Raw genomic sequence first — 25,254 nt, 5'->3', positions numbered from 1 at the left:
ACCCCGGCCTCCAGGGGCCCCCCAACTAAAATTATTATTGTTTTAATTTTTTTGCTGGGGGGGGTTGTGGGCCCCCCAGACAGCATTTACTAGCAAAATGTGTAGAATTGCAGGAAATTAGCTTTAAAACTGCAAAATTATCTCTCAGCCTAATGGAAGAAGAAAAATAAAATGAATAGCAGGAAATTAGCTCAGCAACATTGTCTCTCAGCCTCATTGCGAAATGTGAACAATAGCATGAGATGAGCTATAAAAGAGCACATTTGTCTCTCAGTCCCATGGCAAAAAGTGTAGAATTGCAGGAAATTTGCTTTAAAACTGCAAATTGAAATGCTGTGTTGAAAACTGTGTTGAAATGCAGGAAGTTAGCTGTTTCCCCCAAAAAAAATCTGGAGGTCGATGCCCCAGGGCCCCAAATGCGGTAGTCCGGCCCTGCTTTTGACTGTGTCAGTCAGGGGTCCGGAGCCCAATAATGTGAACTGCAGGTTCTGGCCAGAGGTTCAGTCCAGACTCAACACCTAAACACTGGGCTCAGGCTCAATTCCTGCTTAGTGGAAGCACTCCAATCCGGGGAGAGTTTATTGTATTTTCCCAAAGCCAAGCGTCTTTGGTTTCAATACGGGGGTTTGTGTGTGTGTGTGTGTGTGTGTGTGTGTGTGTGTGTCTCACTTACACACACATGGGACAAGCTCCATGAAACCACCGCCAAATGCTGTCACACTGGCTTTTGAGTTGTGGCTGTGTTTGCTTTCTCATGTACATTTGCTGAATTAGCGGAGAGAATTTGATCAAATGCCATGATACAATGCTGTACACTGTCTCCACACACACTTGGGAAGGATTTAAGGCTGCCTGATTACTGCAGAGTGGCCAAATTGGATTGTGGATTTGGACCTGATTCCTTCTCCAGGCCTCTGGTGGGTCTGTGATATAATGATGAAATTATACAGTAGTTCTGTCTATCACTGGGAACCTGATCAACAACACACACTCTCTCTGTTCTGAGACAGACCAGGCACTGTCTGTATGTTGCTTTTAGTCTATAACTCTGTCTATCTCTCTCATCCTACCCTCTCTCAGATGTTACAGTAGATGCACTTTTGAAAAACCCCTGCTTTAGTGTGACAATCTGACCTGTTACTGCTCATCTGATCTGGTCCCTCATGTCTAGCCAAGATTGACCACAAATACTTTGACATCCGTTATTACTACCGCTGACTTTAAGCAAGCCTGGGAAAGTGCTTTAAAGGGTACAGTAGAGTACAGATAGTTTAGATTCATTTCAATGCATTTTCCTCCACAACTAATAATCTCCTATGAAAGTGTCATGAAGAAAGTGCAAACGTTCATTAAATGACGATAATCACACTGCTGAAATTGCCCTCATTATATTAAACTGAAGACACTGAGGAAGTAACATATGCACGACCTGTAAACACTAACTCAACACTTCTAAGTACAAGCTGTTGATTGTAGATGCCCTAATAGAAGTGGCTGTTCTGGGAGAAAAATTGAAAATGATTCAATGTTTTCATGTACGCAGGCCTTCCTGTTTATGTTGGGGGCACTTTGTCACGGCAGCCAGCGGTGAGCCAGGTCTTTGATCAGGGGGTCTGGGGAGGGGTTTGGGGCAGGGATCCGGAGGGGTGGCTGTGTGATCGCCCATGTGGGTCCAGCACCACACCACTCTGCAGCATGTAGCAGCCCCTGCCAGCAGCCGGCAGTCCCTCCACACCCGGGTCATGTCTCCACACACATCGGCACGCTCCTCATTTCCTGGTGCTTGATCCTGCATGGTGGGGGGACAGGGGCTCTGGGGGATGTTGGGTCAAAGGGAAGGTTAATGTGATGCCAAGGTCTCCTGATCACAAATGGTCAGGTAATGATGTGGTAAACGCATAGTATATCAGAAATCTGGACAGGTACACTAGACAGACACGTTCAAACTCCTCCATGATCAATTGGCAGGGCACCTCTCCAACCCAAACCACACCAGTAGAATGACCCGCAATGTAACTCTACTGTACATTAACAATGTACTGTTGATGCATGCTACTGACTACTGTATATTTAAGCAATAAGGCCCGAGGGGGTGTGGTATATGGTCAATATACCACGGCTAAGGGCTGTTCTTATGCACGACGCAACGCGGAGTGCCTGGGTACAGCCCTTAGTCATGGTATATTGGCAATATACCACAAACCCCTGAGGTGCCTAATTGCTATTATAAACTGGTTACCAACGTAATTAGAGCAGTAAAAATACCCGTGGTATACAGTCTGTCAGCCAATCAGCATTCAGGGCTTCAACCACCCAGTTTATAATTAGCTATCAGAGCTGTCTGACAGGGTGGCTATCAGCTCCAGGCAGGCTGTGGCTTTTCAGGCTCAGTGCTGATAGTTCTGGCTGTATTCTGTTGGTAGGGTCACATCTTTAACTTATAAATAGACCTGCTAATTCATTTTTCTCAGTTCACTCAGTTGTCAACGCCGTGCCGCACTGGACCGCCGCCTCGACAACACAGCTGGGAGCAGTTAGACAATAATTCAAAATCTAGACATGTTTGTGTTGGAAATTTCAATTTTTCAGATTATCATGGGGGTAAAAAAGTTGCCATGGGCCGTTCGCACATCTTGGCACATCATCCTTGACTGATGGTTAGGGGGGTGAAGCAGAGGAATGAGCAGGCGCAGGGTAGAGGAGGGCTGAGGGGAGATGACAACTGAAGGAGAGACACATAGGAGAGAAGGAGCAGAGAGAATGAGAATGTATGTTTGAGAGAGGTAGCTAGTGTAGAGGGGCTGGTATGCAAGGTTATTATTGTAAACAAAAAATAAAATAAACAAATAAAATAACAATAATTAATAAAACTATTGTGGTGTTCCTGGGTATATCTCTTCCTAGCTACTGATGTGTGGGTAAAGAAGGGTCACGACAACAATGACTCACGTTTACTGAAAGACCTTCTTAGATGATACAGGTATGACGGCAGGTAGCTTAGTGGTTAAGAGCGTTGTGCCAGTAACCGAAAGGTCGCTGGTTCTAATCCCCGAGCCGACTAGGTGAAAAATCTATCAATGTGCCCTTGAGCAAGGCACTTAACCCTAATTGCTCCTGTAAGTCGCTCTGGATAAGAACGTCTGCTAAATGACTGAAATGAAATGAAATGAATGATGATGGGAATTCACATGAAGATACTGGCATTCAGTAGATGTTGTTATACAAATGGTGATAACACCGGCTATTTCTAGGCTCTCTTGCTCGGGCACAGAAAGATGTCCACATCCATGCCATGGGCATGCCAGCAAACCTTTAACTGTGGGAAAAACTAGACAACTGGCTAACCTAAACATGGCACACCCATTAACCAATGAGCGGCTATCATGCATACAGAACGTGCACAGAAGACTACATGGGGGGAATAAGGGCTATGCCATCTGCACTACACTATTATATTTGACTGCAAAACGAAATAAAATAAAATAAAAAACATTGTAAATTATGTTACGTTTTTGTTTTGTATTATTTTTTTAATTTGGGGCAAAAATCTAATGAGGTTTTCAAGCTTTTTTTGTAATGGGGCTTTCAAGCTTCTTATTGTGGTGGTTAAATGCTGCCAGTAAATGGCAATGTTTCAAATAGGCCTACCTTGTGCATCACTATCACAAGCTATCACCAGAGAGGAAGAGGCGAAGCGAGAGGCTTACCTCCGCCCAAAATCTGTCCCCTTGAGATAAGCAGACCTATGAGAGTTTGTCAAATTACGTGAGGCTTATTTGATCAAATAGGGTAATGTTTAGATTGTTACAAATGTACTGATGTAGGTGGACGCATGTGGCATTCGGCAACTTTGAGAAAAACAATTTAGTTGTTTCTGTTGTTCACCCGCGTATCTGCCCTCTCATTGGCTAGAAATTCCTAGAATGGTCCCACCTGATCTTGTCTCCTCCCGCCTGCCTTCCATCTTTGAGCACATGTATTTTCAATGTTAGAGCGGTTACTTTAAAATCTTGTTAATATAATAGATAATCTTTGCTATCACATTTTTTTCTGATCGTGGCGGGGCCACTCTGGTCCGGTGGAGTGGGTGCCCCAGAGCGAAACATCTCAATGGCTATTTTTTTCTGGTCGGGGCGGGGACAATAAGCAGAATTTGCCAGTGAGATGTTTCGCTCTGGGGCACACCCTCGACGGTGCGGGGGCAATAAGCAGACAGTGGTTGCTTTCCCCTGCTCGGACGTTGCATGCATCAACCAATGGTTGCGTGCCACTTCATCGACTGTGTCATTGACTGACAGATTGCTATAACATATGACGTGGTTAGATGATACTTGAAATACCTATCCAGGCGTTATAAGATCTGTCTGGCACCAGCAATGTCTGAGCAGACGAAAGCGCCCCAAGTCAAACATAGGACACGGCCCACAGCTAAGGTGAGGTGACGCAACAACCAATGGTTGCATGCCATGTCATCGACTGTGTCATCAACTGACAAATTGCTATAACATATGATGTGGTTAGCTGATCCTTAAAATACATATCCAGGCATTGTAAGATCTGTCAGGCGTAAGCAAAGTCTAAGCTCTGGAATGCAGCCTAAGATTGATTTATAATTTAAACCTAACCAAACCTATGACCATCACCTAATTACTGCCCCCCAGTGGCATGAAGTGATATCCCCAAAAACACTAACTATAGGCTTACAACACATAAATGGCTCCTAGCCTCCCTCGCTGAAGCTAGTTTTTGTCCCTAACACTAACACAAAAACTGAAACTAAATAATATAAAAACGAAATAGAAATGTTTTTATCAAACTGAAACTAAATCAAAACTAGTAAATCAAATCTGAAAACGAACTGAAACTAAACAGAACTTCAAATACATTTTTTAAAACTAATAGAAATAACTATAATAACCTTGCTGGTATGGGACGGAGGGTTGGCTAGTTGCTCTGTGCCTGAGGGTGTGAGTTGAGGTCTGGGATGGTAGGGGTATGTCAGCATTAAAATGAAGTTAGGACTAGGACATAATACAGAGCAGCAGAACCCAAAACATAACACACACACACACACACACGCCTACCCTGCAATAATGGTTAACTATACAGCCCCCTCTCGCCATCTAGTGGAGAGACGTTGTGCTACACCACTCCTGGGTCTGGTTACTCTCACATCATGTGGGAATGGAGGAAAAAATAATTCCTAGCTTTGATATGTTCCATTACATGCGTTAATAAGTATTTATGGGAATAATGTATATATCAGAGCAACAAGCTGTGGAGTGTGTGTGCGTGTGCACATGTGTATGCGTACATGCGTATGCGTGTGTCCGTGTCCGTGTGTGTGTGTGTGTGTGTGTGTGTGTGTGTGGATTTGTCTCCCCACTCTCCCACCCTGTGTGTTTGTTCAGACGGAGAGGGAAGTGGAGCTCTCCAAGTTCGCTGTGGTTTGTCAGTTCCCTACTGTAATCCAGAGGGTTGACAATGTCTCACAGACAGACAGACAGACAGGCTGGTAGGGAGAGGGAGAGGGCTGTGTGTGCCAGGCAGAGCGTGACAGAATGGTTGCATTGCTCGCCAATGCCTAGATTCAGCTTATCCAAAGGGCTGGCTCGCTGCGGTCCTGATTACAAGAACAGCTATACTGCCTCCTACCCAACTACAATTTCACACACAATATTCCATCAATCAATAATCCAATCAATGCCATTTGATAGAGTAATCAAGTTCATGCTCCCTCACCGACCTTTTATTATCTTATTGTCAAAGGGGACTTGCGTGAATGAGTATGTAGTCTCCTGTCGCCCCTCCAAAGGCCCAGAGGGCCTCAGACAGTCTGCTGTTTTCTGGGACTCAGAGTGAGTGAAGACCAGTAATTGAATATTGCGGGGCACACAGATACAGGCTCTGTTCATTCACATCATGAGCCCTCAGTGGTAAAAGCCCTGTGAAATGTACATAATGTACATAAACCGAAGTGTAAAAAGCTGTGAATGAGGCTCCTGGCTCTTCCCTCTCCCCCTCTTCTCCTCCCCTCTTCCAGCCCTCCTCACTGTAATTCAGTCCCCCCTCCATCAACACTTCCTTAATGACTCCATTCTGCCCGTGTGAGTTTATCTGCGCTCCATCTCTCGTCTCGCTAATGTAACTCTCTCAACAGGCCCGCTGAGCGAGGGAGAAGGGGAGGAGAGGAGGAGGGGATGTGGGGAAAGTGGAATAACAGAGACTTGGGAGAGTGGTTGTGCTTTGCTTTCTCTTTCGGAATTGACGCCGGCATTTCCCTTCGCTGCACTCTCTGACAGAGGGGAGAATAGTGTGGGTACTGGTGGAGAGTGGGGGTCACTTGGGCTGCTGTCGCACAGGGAGACCATGGGATGTGGGGGGGTTACATGGAGTATGGGACTGTGCAGCCTTAATGAAAGTTGAAGAGGTGGAAAGTGGGGGGAGAGAGTGATGAGAGCAGGAAACCTGGCCAGGGGTTTCCCAGCGTGACTAACAGGGGCCTGGGCTCTCTGTGTGACACAGGTGCACACAATGCTAGCCTCAACTCTAACTCCAAAACTGAGCTCACCCACTGGGCACAGACGCCAGTTCAACGTCTAGTTTTGATTTGGTTGAGTTGTCAACTAACGTGAATTCTAATTGAAATCAACAAAACATTTCACCATGACATTGGATTTAGGTTAAAAGTTGGGTGATTCAATGTCATCACATAGATTTTTGGGGTTGAAATGATTCAACCAGTTTTTTCCCAGTGGGCACTGTACCAACACTCAAACCTAAAAGAGTGTTTACCGGTAAGTTACCATACAATAGACACAGTAGTCAATAACTGAAACACCAGAGAAAGTCCACATACCTAGAATCAGCGGCAACTGTCATCTACTTAAATCATTCACTCAGTAACAAATGAACAATACATATCAGTGCTAGAAATACAATATAGTGTCAAAACCAGATCCAGCGACAGTCAGTGCAGAATCAATGTTAGATGTTTAGTGTAAATAGGGCCTGAGCTAAAGAGAAATAAAACATATTTGCATGAGCTCTATCAGGATAGGAGAAAAGCCCCTTCACTGACCCCCTCCTCTCCCCTCCCATGCCTGCTGTGCTTTATGTAGGCTACCTCCTCTACATTCCCACACATCATGGAATTATATCAACGTGGACCATTATCACAATCTCTCAGCAGCTCAACTCTGGGGCAATTAAAACGGCGTTATAAGGAGGTTATGAAAACATGGCTAATGAGGGGCCCACCGCATTAACAGGCCTTTCAGCACAGTACAACAGCTGGCTGCCATGTCCACGTTTATCATTATTATCATCCTTATTGATGTTATTATTATGGTAAAGCATTCATCAACAGTCCCGTGGTAACTTTACATTCACAGTAGCATGGTAATAACGTTGTAGGAGATTGGTTTTCCCATAGAATGAAGTAGTGTGGCTTACATATTAGAGCTGGGTATGTATGTATGAGGACGTATGAGAATGGAATGATGGAAGAATGATGGAGGAATGGTTGTCGTTTTTGACGATTCTTAAACTGCATTCATAAAATGCCATTGTGGTGGAATTCAAGGCCACATTGGTGTGTGGGTGATGGGGGGTTATGATAGGAAATCATACAGTGCATTTTGAAAGTATTCAGACCCCTACAATCTTTCCACAATTTGATACGTTACAGCCTTACTCTAAAATTGATTAAATAAAAAATTTTCCTCATCAATCTACATACAATATCCCATAATGACAAAGCGAAAACAAGTTTTTAGAAATGTTTGCAAATGTATAAAAAACAAAAAACAGAAATACCGTATTTACATAAGTATTCAGACTCGAAATTGAGCTCAGGTGCATCCTGTTTCCATTGACCATCCTTCAGATGTATTTACAACTTGATTGGAGTCCACCTGTGGTAAATTCAATTGATTGGACATGATTTGGAAAGGCACACACCTGTCTATATAAGGTCCCACAGTTGACAGTACATGTCAGACCAAAAACCAAGCCATGAGGTCGAAGGAATTGTCCGTAGAGCGGTCAAAGGAATTGTCCGTAGCGCTCTGAGACAGGATTGTGTCAAGGCACAGATCTGGGGAAGGGTACCAAAACATTTCTGCAGCATTAAAGGTCCCCAAGAACACAGTGGCCGCAATCATTCTTAAATGGAAGATGTTTAGAACTGCCAAGACTCTTCCTTGAGCTGGCCGCCCTGCCAAACTGAGCAAGCGTCACGTCTGGAGGAAACCTGGCACCAGCCCTACGGTGAAGCATGGTGGTGGCAGCATCATGCTGTGGGGATGTTTTTCAGCGGCAGGGACTGGGAGAATAGTCAGGATTGAGGGAAAGATAAACGGAGCAAAGTACAAAGAGATCCTTGATGAAAACCTGCTCCAGAGCACTCAGGACCTCAGACTGGGGCGAAGGTTCACCTTCCAACAGGACAACGACCCTAAGCACACAGCCTGGACAAGTCTCTGAATGTCCTTGAGTGGCCCAGCCAGAGCCCGGACTTAAACCCGATCGAACATCTCTGGAGAGACCTGAAAATAGCTGAGCAGCGACGCTCCCCGTCCAACCTGACAGAGCTTGAGAGGATCTGCAGAGAAGAATGGGAGAAACTCCCCAAATACAGGTGTGCCAAGCTTATAACGTCATACCCAAGAAGACTCGAGGCTTTAATCGCTGCCAAAGGTCTTTCAACAAAGTACTGACTAAAGGGTCTGAATACTTCAGTTTTATATTTCATTTTTTAATTTTTTTTAATAAATTTGCAAAAATGTCAAAAAACGTGTTTTTGCTTTGTCATTATGGGGTATTATGTGTAGATTGATGAGGGGGAAAAAACAATTTAATCTATTTTAGAATAAGGCTGTAACATAACAAAATGTGGAAAAAGTCAAGGGGTCTGAATACTTTCCGAATGCACTGTGTAATGGTTAAAACGCAGTGTAAGTTATAAAACATAAACCTGAGATCATAGAGCTACTGATGGATCAGAATGGCTGTAGTTTTTTTTTTAATCACATGATCACACAATTTCTCAGCCCGATTGAAATCACACAGTAAGTTTTGGAAATCCAAGACCTGTGTGGGAGGCAACCAGTCTGCCTAGGGAGACTACACAGTAAACCCAACTAAGATTTGTAATTACTGGAAGTTATTGCGGTGAAATTATCTACTACAACCACTAGAGCGAGCCACTGCTCAAGTAAAAGTTGATCAGAACATCTCAACAGACTGTATGAGTGCTATTGTACATTAATATCATACATTGATATATTCTCTGCAGGCTTTAACCAATCTACATTAAAAACATATTTCATAATAATACACAAATAGGCAATATTAAACATCTATGAGGAATAGATTGTAATTGTCTTACTAGCAGTGACTTACTGACTCATTATCAAAAACAATAGCGTGTGGAGTAGCGCCACCTAGTGGACTATAAATGTAATGTGAATTGAAATATTTATCCTTGGGAGAGCCACCCTCTTGGAGGCCTCTCTCTCTCTCTCTCTCTCTCTCTCTCTCTCTCTCTCTCTCTCTCTCTCTCTCTCTCTCTCTCTCTCTCTCTCTCTCTCTCTCTCTCTCTCTCTCTCTCTCTCTCTCTCTCTCTCTCTCTCTCTCTCTCTCGCATTCTCTCTAAAACATCTGGCTGAGCAGAAACTTTAAGCACAGACAGGGTGAATCCCATCTGCCCCATAACCCTCTGTAGCTCAATTGGTAGAGCATGGCGCTTGTAACGCCAGGGTAGTGGGTTCGATCCCCAGGACCACCCATACGTAAATATGTATGCACGCATGACTGTAAGTCGCTTTGGATAAAAGCGTCTGCTAAATGGCATCTTATATTATTAAAACAAAAAGGCACATTCAGAGATCTGCCATTCTGGCTCAAAACCTCCACTAAGACCTCAGCATGTATACCAAATCAAATCAAATCAAATTTTATTGGTCACATGCGCCGAATACAACAGGTGAAGACATTACAGTGAAATGCTTACTTACAGCCCTTAACCAACAGTGCATTTATTTTTAACAAAAAAAGTTAAAATAAAACAACAACAAAAAAAGTGTTGAGAAAAAAAGAGCAGAAGTAAAATAAAATAACAGTAGGGAGGCTATATATACAGGGGGGTACCGGTGCAGAGTCAATGTGCGGGGGCACCGGCTAGTTGAGATAGTTGAAGTAATATGTACATGTGGGTAGAGTTAAAGTGACTATGCATAAATAATTAACAGAGTAGCAGCAGCGTAAAAAGGATGGGGTGGGGGGGCAGTGCAAATAGTCCGGGTAGCCATGATTAGCTGTTCAGGAGTCTTATGGCTTGGGGATAGAAGCTGTTGAGAAGTCTTTTGGACCTAGACTTGGCACTCCGGTACCGCTTGCCGTGCGGTAGCAGGGAGAACAGTCTATGACTAGGGTGGCTGGAGTCTTTGACAATTTTGAGGGCCACAGGTGGCAACTACAGACCCACTGAACTTGTCTCTTTGACATTTACTCATACTGTACAGTTTAGCCTACTTCAGAGTATTTTTTACTATGAATGTGCCTCTAAAATACATGTGACAGCAAAAATAACTGGGCCAAAAGTAGTACAATGCATTGAGTGACTCATCGTAAATGTTAAAACATTTGACACGGTCCCTGTCAGTTCCAATCAAGCCAAAGTGAAGAAGCTGGTTGTGCAGCCTGCCAGGCTGGCTTTGTGATGACTCATCATCTGCCTGCCTTCAAAGCAGCCCCACAATCATTACCCAGCTGGAGAAACCACAGGCAGGCCCCAAGTGTCAATCCCCTCTGGACCCTGAAGGAGGATGAATGATGGGTCCTGTCCCTTCTCCTTTCTCCCTCCATCCTTCAGAAAACCAGAAGAAAAGGGGGCTTTGTAGGTGTGTTTGAGCAAGGCGTGGGGGGGGGCACACACTGCCAGGAAACACACTCACTTCCTCCAATTTCTTCTGTAGGCAGGATCAGCCATTAAGGACAATAGTCTTGATACTCTGGCATTTGGTTGACTGGCTCTGTCAAAGGGCGAGGGCCTTCTCTGGTCAGAAGGTCAGATGGGTCAGTGTCTGGCGCCAGACTGAGATGTGGTGATGTCATACTCATGACTTCTACTTGGAAAGGACAACCACCAATTAACCACCAATTAACCACAGCCACTTGTAGGCCTATATGTCAGTCCACACAATGTTTTTTGTTTCTTCAGTCAGACTTTTATGCACGGTTTCACAGCACCCTATAGAGTACAATTAAGTTGATACTTTTTTTAGGCCTACTTTGATTAATGGTACCATATGATGTTATTTGTCATTTTGACTCCGTTGTTTGATGGGGTTAACTATCTTTGGTTTGTCTCTGTAGGAGGAGCTATGGCTACATAAGGGCAGAAGTAGAGCTCCTCATGGTAGACCATGGTAAACACTGACATGCTTTCAAGTTTATGTCATGTTTGTTTTGTTTTGTCCTGCACAGTAAATATTCCTCTGGAACTCCACATCTCTTTGTAGGCTAAAATAAATCAATAATGATTGTCTCCGTCAATGCTTCCTCTAGAAATCAGAATCTAGCCTTAGCCTACGATATTCATGTGAATGAGAACATAATAAATATGCCAATGGACACACCAATGGGCATTTGCAATAGTTTACCCTACTTCAAGACAGGTGGATGTCCACACAGGTGGGGACTCACATCTCCTTTATCTACCTAACCTATTAAATCAACAGTGCCATGTATTTTTCCTATATTCTGAGCGCATTGCTGTAGCCTACTAGACGTTCTCCTCAGATAACAATGCTGGGTGGCACTGTATTCATATCAAAGCTATATTACAGTTTTTCTCAATCGCTTACATGCATTTTTTGGTCAAATGCTTAAATACATTTGCAGAATGTTTGATAAATGTCCTGCCTTTGTACTTTTTCAAAACTGTGCCCACAATGTTAACACTTTACAATAAGGTTCCATTTGTAAAGGGTGTATAAACGGTTTGTAATTATGTTATTAACGGTTATTTAATCATGTGTAAATGCATTATAAAGCATTAATAAATGGGTTATAACAAATTAATCAAAATAGTGTGATAGCCAGTCAGTGCTTGAAAATAGTGAGCCACTATTTACCTCCAGCTATTAACCATTTATAAATGCACTTACAAATGCGTATAATATTGAACCCTCATGTATCATCATGCAACCTTATTTTCAATGGTTGCACAGTTAAACAAATGTTATTTTCTAACTTTTGGGTGTAATGCATTGTTGCTCTGTCCCATGAACATAAATGTTTGGTTTTCAGACCAATGGTCAACTCCCATTATGTGTTTTTCCCCACGTTTGAAACTGTGATGATGCATTGGTACACTTATTTATTCCAGGAATGAAGGCCTCATCTGAAGATCTCAAGCCATATTATTGGTGTGGTTGGCTGGTTTTGGATAAATTCCCCCGACTTTGTAACATCTGCGAAATGTGCTTGAAATAAAGACAACCTGGAACGTGCCCACAATTTTCTGTTGACACTGACATCATGTGAGAGTGCGTTTTGAAGAATCAGAATGGATGGCACAAGGAATGGAGTGATCAGCTAGCAAGAAATTGTGTGGATAAGAGAGTTGCACATGTTGGGTGTTCATGGGAAAAAAATGCTGTCCCTTGAGAGGGCAAGAACGAGATGTACAGTGCTATGAAAAAGTATTTGCCCCCTTTCTAATTTTCTCTACTTTTGCATATTTGTGATACTGAATGTTATCAGATCTTCAACCAAAACCTAATATTAGATAAAGGGAACATAAGTGAACAAATAACACAACAATTACATATTTATTTCATAAACAAAGTTATGCAACACCCAATTCCCCTGTGTGAAAAAGTAATTGCCCCCTTACACTCAATAACTGGTTGTGCCACCTTTAGCTGCAATGACTCCAACCAAATGCTTCCTGTAGTTGTTGATCAGTCTCTCACGTCGCTCTGGAGGAATTTTGGCCCACTCTTCCATGCAGAACTGCTTTAACTCAGTGACGTGTGGGTTTTCAAGCATGAACTGCTCGTTTCAAGTCCTGCCACAACATCTCAATTGGGATAGGCCATTCCAAAACTTCCAATTTGATGCTTTTTAGCAATTTTCATGTAGACTTGATTGTGTGTTTTGGATCATTGTCTTGCTGCATGACCCAGCTGCGCTTCAGCTTCAGCTCACAGACGGATGGTCTGACATTCTCCTGTAGAATTATCTGATACAGAGCAGAATTCATGGTTCCTTCTATTAAGGCAAGTCGTCCAGGTCCTGAGGCAGCAAAGCATCCCCAAACCACCACACCACCACCATCATGCTTGACCTTTGGTATGATGTTCTTACTGTGGAATGCAGAGTTTGGTTTTCGCCAGGCATTACTGGAACCATGTCGTCCAAAAAGTTATACTTTTGAATCATCTGTCCATAGAACGTTCTTCCAAGAGTCTTGATGATCATCCAGGTGCTTTTTGGCAAACTTTAGTCAACTTTTTGGACGAGATGGGTCCCATTATGCCTGATTCCCGCTGTTTGTTATGCTCACGGTTTGGTGCAATGCAGACAGGTGAAACAGAAGAGTCATTGTCTGTTCTTTTGAGTGTTGATGTTAGGATATTTCAGTTACGCAAACACTTGAATGGTAAATATGATGTTCGTATATACAGGCCCACTGAAAAACCACGCAGGGCAGACAGAGAACTGAGCTTTTGTTATAAGTTCTTCTTAAAATACTCTGACAGAGATAGTTCCCGCTCCCTGCTGGGCCTGTCAGAGTAGAGGCTGGGTGTGGTTCAAAATTACCCAACCTATCGATGGCGCACAGGCTGGTCCCAGACCCTTGGCGCTTCACTGTTGCAGGCATTAGTTGTTATCTTTACAACTTGTATCGAGTCGGCAACCTCAGACATAGTTTGTCCTAATTTGTAGCAGAACACATGTCCTTGAGCGGTTTAACAAAGAGGCTGTGTGTGTGAGTCACAAGCCTGTGTCAGCCTAACCCTAACGGTTCCTCACATTAATCACAGCTTGTTATGTTAAACAATCTATATCAGTACAGCACAAACCTATTATGTTTAATCATTAATGTATTCTTTCTAAGCTAGGCATCACATCTAGTTGTAAGAAAATAGATCCCCACAATCCCCCCTTTCACACCCGCTGGGTGTGAACCCAAAATAAGAAATTTCAGGGAAATTTAGGATTCCCCCTTTTGACACCCACTAGGGTGTCACTCATTAAAATACAATACAAACAAAAAGAATCACACTTTTATTAATAGGCAATAATGATAATAAAAAACACTTAACTTGTACTAAGTTGGCTACCAGCCACCCAGGAACTTCAAACCTTCACATAAGGAAAGACAAACATTCACAATAGTTAAAATGGATTTATAAAACATAAAAACACAAACAGGGAATTTTGATTCCCCCTTTAGACACCCACTAGGGTGTCACTCCACCACCTCACCAATAGCAAACCAAGGGTCATCCTTTGTCAACCCCAGTTTCTTCCGAAAGCTAGACTCAGTGTCTGCATCCCCTTCTTGAGCCCCTAGGAGGGGCATCATACCAGCCGTATGCACGACATCTGTAACAGACTTTCTCAAACAAGGAATTACACAGGCAGCACAGCACATTAATATTAGAAACACAACTACTAGGGTCAGAAATCCAGTAACCACCATAACAGAGTAATTACCAAACCAATCATTCAACCAGGAGAACAGCCCACCACCCTCCACTCCAGCCATGCTCTTCATCTCTGCGGATAACTTATCCAGGCCAACAAGGGCTCTAGAGATGCTCCCGTCAGGGCTAGTATTATTAGGGATAAACGTACAGCATTGTTCCCCAAACATTTTGCATACTCCTCCCTGATTAGCAAGCATCATGTCCAGTGCCAATCTATTCTGTCTAGCTACCCTAGAGGTGGCCTCTAGTTGTTCAGCCATTCCAGTCAGGGCAGTACGTGTATAATTAACAAATCTCTGTTGATTATAGTAGATATAGTTTATCCAGGATCGCTGTTTAGCAGCATCTATTGCTGGACCTATGATGGGCACAAGGTGCCATAACCCATCATTTCTGTTAAGAGCCTGGAATTCTGCTGGTACCCCCACGGGCACCCCCAACAGGTTAGGGTGGATTTCCACCCCCGCAGCCCATGGGGCACTACGCTTCCTCCTCTGCCTTAAACCCTCATCCTCTGGAGTTAATTGGGCGGATCCCAAAAGTTGGTCTGAGGTAACATCAATAATAGTCAGTGGAATAATTAGACTGGCTAAAGCACACGTACCCTGCCAGTCCCCCTTTAGAATCGGGGTCAGTCTTCTATTCGGGCCACAAATCCACCACACATCAGCAACCCGCTTCGTCTGATTCCTACCCTCTACAGGCCAAGTGCTGTTCATGGTTACATTCACAGCACAGTCACCAAGTGGCAATCTACCATAGTTAACACCCTTACCTGTCCCAGTGATACAGCTGTAATTACCCCCATAAGCCTTCACTCCTCCTGGTGCCTTCTGTGGTGGAACCTCGGGAAAAATCAAACTTAGTGCCTTACACAGGGTGGTGTTTGGTAGCGAGTGATAGAACTCTTCCAGTATACACTGCCATCCCTCCCCTTCTCCTAAGGCAAATGGGTGGGTTGCCAGTTCGGGTCTAGCATGCCCACAGATAACACAATCTTGCCTGTGAAGTGTTCTAGCCGTATACCTCATGTAGGCCAACCACATATTTTCCCTCCCTTCATACCCAGTTTCTGTACCCAATTGGTCACTATCTGTAAAATCCCTAACATTAATCACCTGAACGGGGTTTGGTACCTTAGTGGGTTGGGGCTGAGTTGGTCCTGGAGTGGTAGTGTGGTTTGACTGGGTCTGTCCCTGCCCAGTTGGAGTTTTTGCGAGCTTGGGTGTGACTGTGATGGTAAACATACCCATAGTGTCAGCTCCGGTGCGTTCCGCTCCCAGAGTATAAACACCCGCATCTGTAAGTTTAACATCTCGTATGGTTAGTAGGATTTCATCGCCTTTACACAAATTGCTCGGATTTCCCTCTCCACCCCACACAATAGACATTCTAGTTACTTTGGTAACATCCTTCATACTATAGGGGTAGCCTCTTCTCCCAGAATGGCCCTGCGTTACTGATCATATAGTCCCAATAGGGACACCATTTCCCCTCACACAGATATGTCCCCCGACGTCTAGCGTAGGGCATCAGCACATTACACCCCCCTCTTAGGCTTCTGGGACATATCCCCAATTCTACTTGCACCATTTCTCCATGACCATATGTCACATGCTTTTAAAACAACCACACTTGATTCTCCTTCAGTAAGCTGTACATTCAATTCCCCCCCTATTATTGCCAATAGTATACATACGGACACACAGAGATTAAGTGAAAACTGCATCTCTAGCAGGACCCTTATTGGGAATCAGCAATGTCCGTTATAGTCTGTTGTAATGTTCTATCCGGGCCTGTGTCTTTCGCACAGTGTGTGCGATGGTACCAAGTGTATTTTTTGTCAGTACTTACTCGTAATGAGTGACTTGACACCTCTTTCACCTGGTATGGGCCTTCCCACCTTGGTTCCGTCCACTTCCTGGAGTGCACCTTCACTCTCACCCAATCTCCCACCAGGATGTCTCTGTTCTCGTCTGTAGTCTCGACAGCAGGAGTGCGAACCTCCACCACCTGTTTGGACAGTCTTTCAACAAGAGAGGTTAGCGCCTGCATGTAGTCTGTGTATCTGATTTTTGCAATGTCTAGTCTAGGCATGCTAAGATTGTCTGCTGGTGGTCCTGGCATTCGACTCCCTGTCATGAGTTCATGAGGCGTTAAATGGGTGTCAGACCCAGGTGAGTTCCTCATTGACATCAGAGCTAGGGGCAGAGCATCTACCCATTTTAGCTTAGTTCCGGCCATGATTTTGGCAATTTTTCGTTTCAGCGTTTGGTTAGCTCTCTCTACCAGACCCTGCGACTGGGGGTGATACACTGACCCAAACTTGTGGGTGATTACTAGGGCCTGCTCTACCTCCCTCAGGTGTTCATTCTTGAAATGGGTACCGTTATCAGAGCGGATCATTCGCGGGACCCCGAATCTTGGGATGAGGTCCCTCCTCAGCCATTTAATCACAGCCTTTGCATCTTCCCTTGCTGTGGGGATGGCTCCCACCCATCTGGTGAATCTGTCAACCATTACCAACAGGTATCTTTTTCCTTCCACTCTGTTGTCCTGTCCCATGTCCGTGAAATCTATGCAAATGTCTTGAAATGGCGCGTCAGGTATTGGGAAACTGCCTATCACTGCTCCGAGTGACACTTTGTTGTTATACTGTTTGCATACTTCACAATTTCTGATATCTCTCTTGCCAGGTCCAACATGTGTGGATGCCACCATGCCCGTTCAACCGCCTTTGCAACACCTTTCCATCCTCCATGTGCCTTCTCGTGTTCTTCCCTTATGACCGACCTGAGAAGTTTTGCAGGTGCCACTGTTTTTCCTGTATGAGACCTCCAGATTCCTTGGTGGTCCCTCCTTGCTCCCTGCCTGCTCCACATGTTCTGTTCGTAGACATCAGCTGCTTCTTGTAGCTGCCTTACTGTATCTTCTGTTAGATCCTCTTGGCCTTGGGTTGCTCTCTGTACCATCTGTTGAGCAGTGTATCCTCCTGCCTCCTTAGCCGCTTGGTCAGCTCGATCATTTCCCTCGCGTACCTTCGTACTTTCTTTGCTGTGTCCTTTACACTTCATTATTGACACCCGTTTCGGCCACTGGATTGCTCCAATAAGCATCTGTACCTCAACCTTATGTTTGATGGGCTCATTCGAGCTGGTGGTCCATCAATGTGCGCAATCCCATGTGCATAGGCAGAGTCCGTGTAAATGTCCACCTCCTTTCCCTTGCTCAGTTGGAGTGCTCTCCTCAGTGCCCTGAGTTATCCTAGTTGTGCTGAGGCTTCATTGGGACCCAATTTTGTTGCTTCCAATACCTCATGTCCTCCTTCTGTGTCCTGTTTCACTACAGCGTAAGCAGCAATGTTTCCTTCCTTTGGGTCCTTTGACCTGTAGCAGCATCCATCCGTAAACAGGGTGATCTTGTTCCCTTCCCAGGGTGAGTTTTGCAGGTCCATTCGGACTTTGATCTGTTTAGCTGCTCTATCCTCACAGACATGTGGTTCTCCAAGGCCCATGCCGTCCGTCATGTTGGTGGCTGTTGTTACATATGTAATATGTCGTGCTGTAATGGCCTTTGTTATGCTGGATTTCCTTTTGCTGGAGAGGGTGAATAGTTTTGAGCCTATAAAGGCGGTCACCGCATGATCTGTGTTGATTTCCAGTGTCTCATCACAATGTGAGCTGTCTTCCCTACAGCTTTGGCGAGTGCAGCCATATGTCTGGCACAGTCAGTTTGCCCTGTCTCAATGTTGTCCAATTTCGCACTGTAGTAGTGCAGCACTCTCCTCTCCCCCTTTTGTTTTTGATAAAGGATGGAGTGTACAAGCCCGCCCTGTTCAGAAACATCCAAACAGAATGGTGTGGTATAATCAGGTAAGGAGAGGGCTTCAGCCTGGGCTAGTGTCTGTTTGAGTTGAATGAAAGCAGCTTCCGCTTCTGGAGTCCACTTCAGGACTGCTGTGAGGTTTCTGTTTCCTGCTTCCCTCAAGATGGCCCGCAGTGGCTCAACCTTGAGACAATATTCTGGCACGTGTGTTCTGCTGTAACCAGTAAGGCTAAGAAAGGACAAAAGGTGTTGTACAGTGGTGGGTTTGGGATGCTCCAAAATTGAGGTTCTCTGGGCCACAGACACAGCTTGTCCCCTCCCAGTGTCAAACTCTTCATCAGCTGAGGTCTTGGTTTAGTTGGGTATTTGCGTCTTATAGCGTCCCATACCTGACCACGGTGTTGATCAAACTGGGTTGCTGCTGCCACTCGTCCTCTCACTCCTCCTGTGGCGAAGATCTCGCGACACTCTTGGTCCCCCATGCATCTGTTCATCACCGTTGCCAGGTCTCCTATTGTGAGCTCATCTGCAGCCGTTAAACTTTCAAAAGCCTTTACCCATCTGTCACCAGACTCATCTGGTGCAGGCAGGGCATCCACTAGGGTTTGTACGTCTCTGTGTGCCCAGGGCTTATAGATAGCCACCCCTCCTGGTGTATCTCTCATTGGGTATAGACCCCTTGTTTCACATTCCCTAGTTCTTGCTCTAGTGTGCCGTGCAGGGACATCATCTTGGTCCCACCATTCTCCTTCAAATCTCCCACATACTATCTTGGGCTCTTTTACTCCTATTTCACCATGCTCCTCCCCCAAATCTATGAAATGCCCTCTGGGGGGTGAAACCGACCTCCGCATTGTTGGTGGAGAGGCTGCTCTACTTCCTTGTCCTCTCTCTACACTCAGGTCCCGCATGGTCTGTTCCATTTCTTGCAGCTGTTTAGCACCCTTTTTCACTTCCTCTTCCAGTCTTTTCACTTCCATTATTCGTTATTTTCTCTCTCTGTCCTCTCTCTCCTGATTCTTCAGCTCTGACTGGGTCAGTACTTCATCGAGTCTCAGGCTTCCCCTGCTGTTATCACCCGTCAGGCTCATGCAAATGTCTTCTTCCTGCATTCTGGACATGTTTTCAACCCCATCTCGTATGGCCTTAGCTGCCTCTAGCAGTGCCCCCACTTCTTGTCTCCGGTCTCCCAGGTCACTGACCTTCATCCATTTTTCTCCTTCCTCTCCTTCTGGTCTTTTATGATACTCGACTTTTCCCACAATATCCAGCGTTGGAGCCATCAGCTTTGGAGCCTCGTATGGGGGTGGTGAAGTGGGCAACTCTGGGTATAATCTGTGTGGGGGCGGAGCTTTAGGACATGTGGCTCCTCCCTTCTTGTCCCCCTCATTGGTCTGTTTTTCTTGCCACATTCTCTTCAGTTTCTCCAACATTGCCAGTCCTATCTTCTCCTTTAGTCTTGCTTTTTCCATTGCTTCCTTGATTTTGCCTCTTCTGGGTTCTCCCTCTTTCTTCCACTCCCCTTCTGTCTTCTGGGCTTTCCGTGTCAACGTCTCCAGTATTCTTCCCGGTTCGCCTTCTACAGGCACTCCGTCGGGGGATAATATACAACCCTCTTCTATCCATTCCATATAGAGTTTCTCTCCTCTCCTTTTCCATTCCTTTCCGTCTTTTCCTCCATTAACTTCAAGGGCAGATCTTAAAATCTTCAAAGTTCTCTCCGCTTCTCCATTGGTAGTCATGTTTTTTGTTTGAATCCCTCGATCGATTTGTTTGAATTAAGTGGTTCCCCACTTAATTATACTCGATATGTATTTATATTTCAATGTTACCCAAGTTATTTTCAACCTAATTATTCTACGTTGGTATCCTTTGCCGTGTCAAATATTAAACATTTGATTCAACTTATAAATCCAGGTATTTCATTTCAATTTCCCAGATCAATATTGTGTGGCGTTAAATATACAATATTTATATATTAGGGAACTTAATCTCATCAAACCAATTTCATGTTGTTTTAAACCTCAACCGTTAAATTGATGTGGCGTCAAACATAAAACATTTATATTTGGGAACTTAATCACATTAAGCCAATATCATGTTGTGTTCAACATCCAACGTTAAGTTGAATAATATATCAAATTTCAACTTAATTTCTTCTTTAAAACCAGTATTATGTTATTTCAAACACCAATGTTACAGTTTAATTATATCAGTTCAATACATTTCAATTTAGTTATATTGACTATTCATTATCTTTACCTTTATATTGTCAAATTCAACCTCGCCTACTATCCTCCCCCCTATCTAAAAAATACTCAGCTGAACCTAGCCGTACCCTCGTATTTACGTACCTTGCCAGTCGCTAGTATTTATCTAAAATTTCCCGAACCTAGCCGTACCCTCGTAGTTACGGACCTTGCCAGTGTAATTCTTCGAACCTAGCCGTACCCTCGTAGTTACGGACCTTGCCAGTGTAATTCTTCAAACCTAGCCCTACCCTCGTAGTTACGGACCTTGCCGATAGCAATTACTAATTCAATTATTCCCTGTATCTTCGAACCTAACCGTACCCTCGTAGTAACGGACCTTGCCGATAGATTTCAGTATTTTCCCCGAACCTAGCCGTACCCTCGTAGTTACGGACCTTGCCGGTAGAACAATACTCTATGGTACCATGGTTTCACATTCACATTCACCAAAGGTTTGCATGTCACAATATTGTTCATTTACTCATAATAGTTTCATAATTTAGTTCACTTACATCAAACAGGTGTTTCACAAAATTAATTTGGATAAAGCCAATGTGCAGAACTTTAGTTATATAATAATAGGTGTCTTCTTACCTGTTTTTAGTTGTCCGGACTCTTTGTGAAACACACCGTCTGTAACGATCCCGGCAGTCTGAGTCGGGTCCTGTCTGGTGACTAGTGCTTTTGTTCGTAGTCTCCAGTTTCCCGAGGGTTCGGGAACGCTCCGGGGAGCTCTCTGGTTTTCCGCACCTGCATCCCATCAGCAATCTGCACACCTGGTCCTCATCATCACCCTTCTTAGGCTCTGGCCAAACATCCAGTTCCTGCCGGATCGTTAGCCATGAACAGTAGGTGTTCTGAGTATCAGTTTAGAGTGTCTTACGTGAGTTTTGTTGTTTTGTACTTTGTTGGGTTATTGTTTCCTTACCTCCGTTTTTGTCCCATCTGCCGTCACACGTCCGGAACCTTCACCCCACCTCTGCCTGATGGTCGGCGGCTGCCGAGCCATCACTGGACCTAGAACTGCACCCCCAACAACTCATCCACGCCGCCCGCTCTGTCCCTGGATTATTCTGCACCTTTTTGTATTTAAATAAACCCTCACCTTCGTTCAACTCTCCTTGTCCTGGTCTGCTTCTGGGTTCTGGCTGAGGGAACTGTGACAGAACGATCCGGCCAATAATGAACCCAGCGGACCTGGACTCTGTTCGCCATGCCATTACCCAGCAGGAGAAGATGTTGGGCCATCATAGCATGGTACTACAGGAGATCGCGTTGTCAGTTCTGAACCTTTCTACCGGCCTGACGGAGGTCCAGAACCAACGCCAGTGTCCGGTGGAGGACCCACTACCGGTTTCACCCATCTCGCCTGCCGCTTCTGAAGTTGTGTCCCTCCGTGAGCCCAAGGTTCCGACGCCGGATAAATATGAGGGGGAGCTGGGAAGATGCCGTTCCTTCCTTATGCAGTGTGGATTAGTGTTCGATCTACAGCCCTACTCTTATGCCACAGACAAGGCTAGGATAGCCTTTGTGATTGAGTTGCTGCGTGGTCGAGCGCTGGAGTGGGCTTCAGCCGTTTGGGAACGACAGGATCCCTGCATGGCTTCATACCAGGGGTTCACGGCCGAGATGAGGAAGCTCTTCGACCATTCCGTCCGAGGGAGGGGACGCAGCTAGGCGCCTGTTTTCTCTTCACCAAGGAACTGCGAGCGTGGCCGACTTCGTGATCGAGTTCAAGACGTTGGCTGTGGAGAGTGGGTGGAACGAGGAGTCTTTGCAAGCGGCCTTTTACCAGGGTCTGTCGGAGCAGCTCAAGGATGAGTTGATCTCCTATCCGGAGCCTAGTGACCTGGACAGCTTGGTAGCCTTGTCTATTCGGGTGGATAATCGAGTCCGAGAGCGAAGGAGGGAGAAGCAATGGGGGTCCGTCCAATCGATCAGCTTCTCAGTTCCCAGTCGGGTCGGGTGGTGGACCAGAACACGTCGATCATTCTCCACCACAAAGGATTAGTGGAGAGGACCTCTCTCCCGATTCTGAACCCATGCAAGTGGGGCGGCACGGGTTAACCAAGGGGGAGCGTCAACATAGACGTAAGACCAACTGCTGCCTCTACTGTGGTCGCTCGGGACATTACATCTCCACTTGTTCCCGGCGGTCGTCAAACTGCCCGGCTCGCTAAAGTTGGGAGGACTTTTAGCGAGCCAGTTTCAACCTCTCAGTACCTCTGTCAGACCCCGCTTCCCGGCTACCCTTGTGAACAGGAATCAGAGCTTAGCGCTTAACGCTTTTATCGATTCAGGTGCCGATGGAAGCTTTCTTGATGCCGAGTTGGTGGAACAGCTGGGGCTTTCCAAGGAGCAATTGCCGGAAGCCATTGAAGCGACCACTCTGAACGGCAGTAGTCTGGCACGTATCACGATGAGGACTGAGCCGGTTAAGATGCGGTTGTCGGGGAATCATTCTGAGATGATTTCATTTTTTCATTCTGCCGTCTTCCCATGTTCCTCTGGTCCTTGGATACCCCTGGCTGAAGGAACACAATCCCACGTTCGATTGGGTGACGGGCAAGGTAACGAGTTGGAGCCTTGATTGTCATGCTAACTGTCTCAAGACTGCCTGCCCCCATTCGGTTCCCAGTCAGGTGATTGAGGCTAAACCCCCAGATTTGTCCCTGGTTCCCGAGACATATCACGATTTGGGGGAAGTTTTCAGTAAGCAGAAGGCTCTGTCGCTTCCTCCCCACCGACCTTATGATTGTGCCATCAACCTGGTCCCTGGAGCTGTCTACCCCAAGGGAAGGTTATACAGTATCTCCCGACCTGAACGTGAGGCGTTGGAGACCTACATCAAGGAGTCCCTAGCTGCGGGTCTCGTTCGTCCCTCGTCATCACCCCTGGGGGCAGGATTCTTCTTTGTGGGTAAGAAGGATGGCTCTCTTCGACCGTGTATTGATTATCGGGGGTTGAATGACATCACGGTCAAGAACAAGTATCCCCTGCCCTTGATGAGTTCTGCCTTCGACTCCTTACAGGGTGCTACGGTGTTCACCAAGCTAGACCTACGCAATGCGTATCACCTGGTCCGGATCAGAGAGGGGGACGAGTGGTTGACGGGTTTCAATACACCGATGGGTCACTTCGGTATCAGGTGATGCCGTTTGGACTGACCAATGCTCCAGCGGTATTCCAGAGTATGGTGAACGACGTCCTGAGAGATATGATCGGTCTCTTCGTGTTTGTTTACCTGGATGACATTCTGATCTTCTCGAAGGAACCTTCCGACCACGTCCAGCATGTCCGGCAGGTTCTGCAGCGATTGTTGGAGAATCGCCTGTTCGTGAAGGCCGAGAAGTGCGAGTTTCACGCCCACACGACATCCTTTCTCGGGTACATCATCTCCAGGGGTGAGATTAGGATGGATCAGGAGAAGGTTAGAGCGGTTCTGGAATGGGCCCAGCCCGGTACGAGATTGCAGCTCCAGAGATTTTTGGGGTTTGCGAATTTCTACCGCAGATTCATCCGGGATTACAGCCGTGTGGCCGCTCCATTAACTGCCTTGACTTCCAGTATCAGGACCTTCAAGTGGAATCCGGAGGCGGATCGAGCGTTTCTGGATTTGAAGAGGCGATTCACCAACGCACCGATTCTCTCTCAACCGGACACGGCCCGTCAGTTCGTCGTTGAAGTGGACGCATCTGATGTGGGAGTTGGCGCCATCCTGTCGCAGCGATGCTCCACGGACAGTAAACTCCATCCCTGCGCCTACTACTCTCGTCGCCTTTCGCCTGCAGAGAGGAATTACGATGTGGGTAACCGGGAGCTTCTCGCGGTGAAACTTGCCTTGGAGGAGTGGCGCCACTGGTTGGAGGGGGCGGAGCAACCGTTTATTGTCTGGACTGACCACAAGAATCTTGCTTACGTGCAATCGGCTAAACGTCTCAACTCCCGGCAGGCCAGGTGGGCGTTGTTTTTCGGACGATTCAAGTTTGCCCTGACGTTCCGACCTGGATCTAAGAACGGCAAGGCGGACGCCTTGTCCCGGATGTTCTCCAAGACGGAGGAGAGTGGGTCCAAGACCGAGACAATTCTCCCCCGGAACTGCGTCGTGGGAGCAGTCATGTGGAAGATTGAGGAGGAGGTGCTGGCGGCCCTTCGGACTCAGCCCGGTCCCGGTAACGGTCCACCCGGTCGGTTGTTTGTGCCTGAGTCGGTTCGTTCTGCTGTCCTCAAATGGTCCCACGCCAGCAAGATGGCTTGTCACCCTGGCGTGGCTCGGACAATGGCGTTTCTTCGCAGACGTTTTGGTGGCCTGCCATGGCCGAGGATACTCGGGGTTTTGTTGCTGCCTGTCCAGTGTGTGCGCAGAATAAGAGTACCAATCGGCCCAGCTCTGGACTACTTCACCCCCTTCCTATTCCCCGGCGTCCATGGTCGCATCTGGCCCTGGACTT

The sequence above is a fragment of the Coregonus clupeaformis genome, chromosome 37 (genome assembly GCF_020615455.1).
Source record: "Coregonus clupeaformis isolate EN_2021a chromosome 37, ASM2061545v1, whole genome shotgun sequence".
NCBI lineage: Eukaryota > Metazoa > Chordata > Actinopteri > Salmoniformes > Salmonidae > Coregonus > Coregonus clupeaformis.
This window is presented reverse-complemented; position numbering follows the sequence as displayed.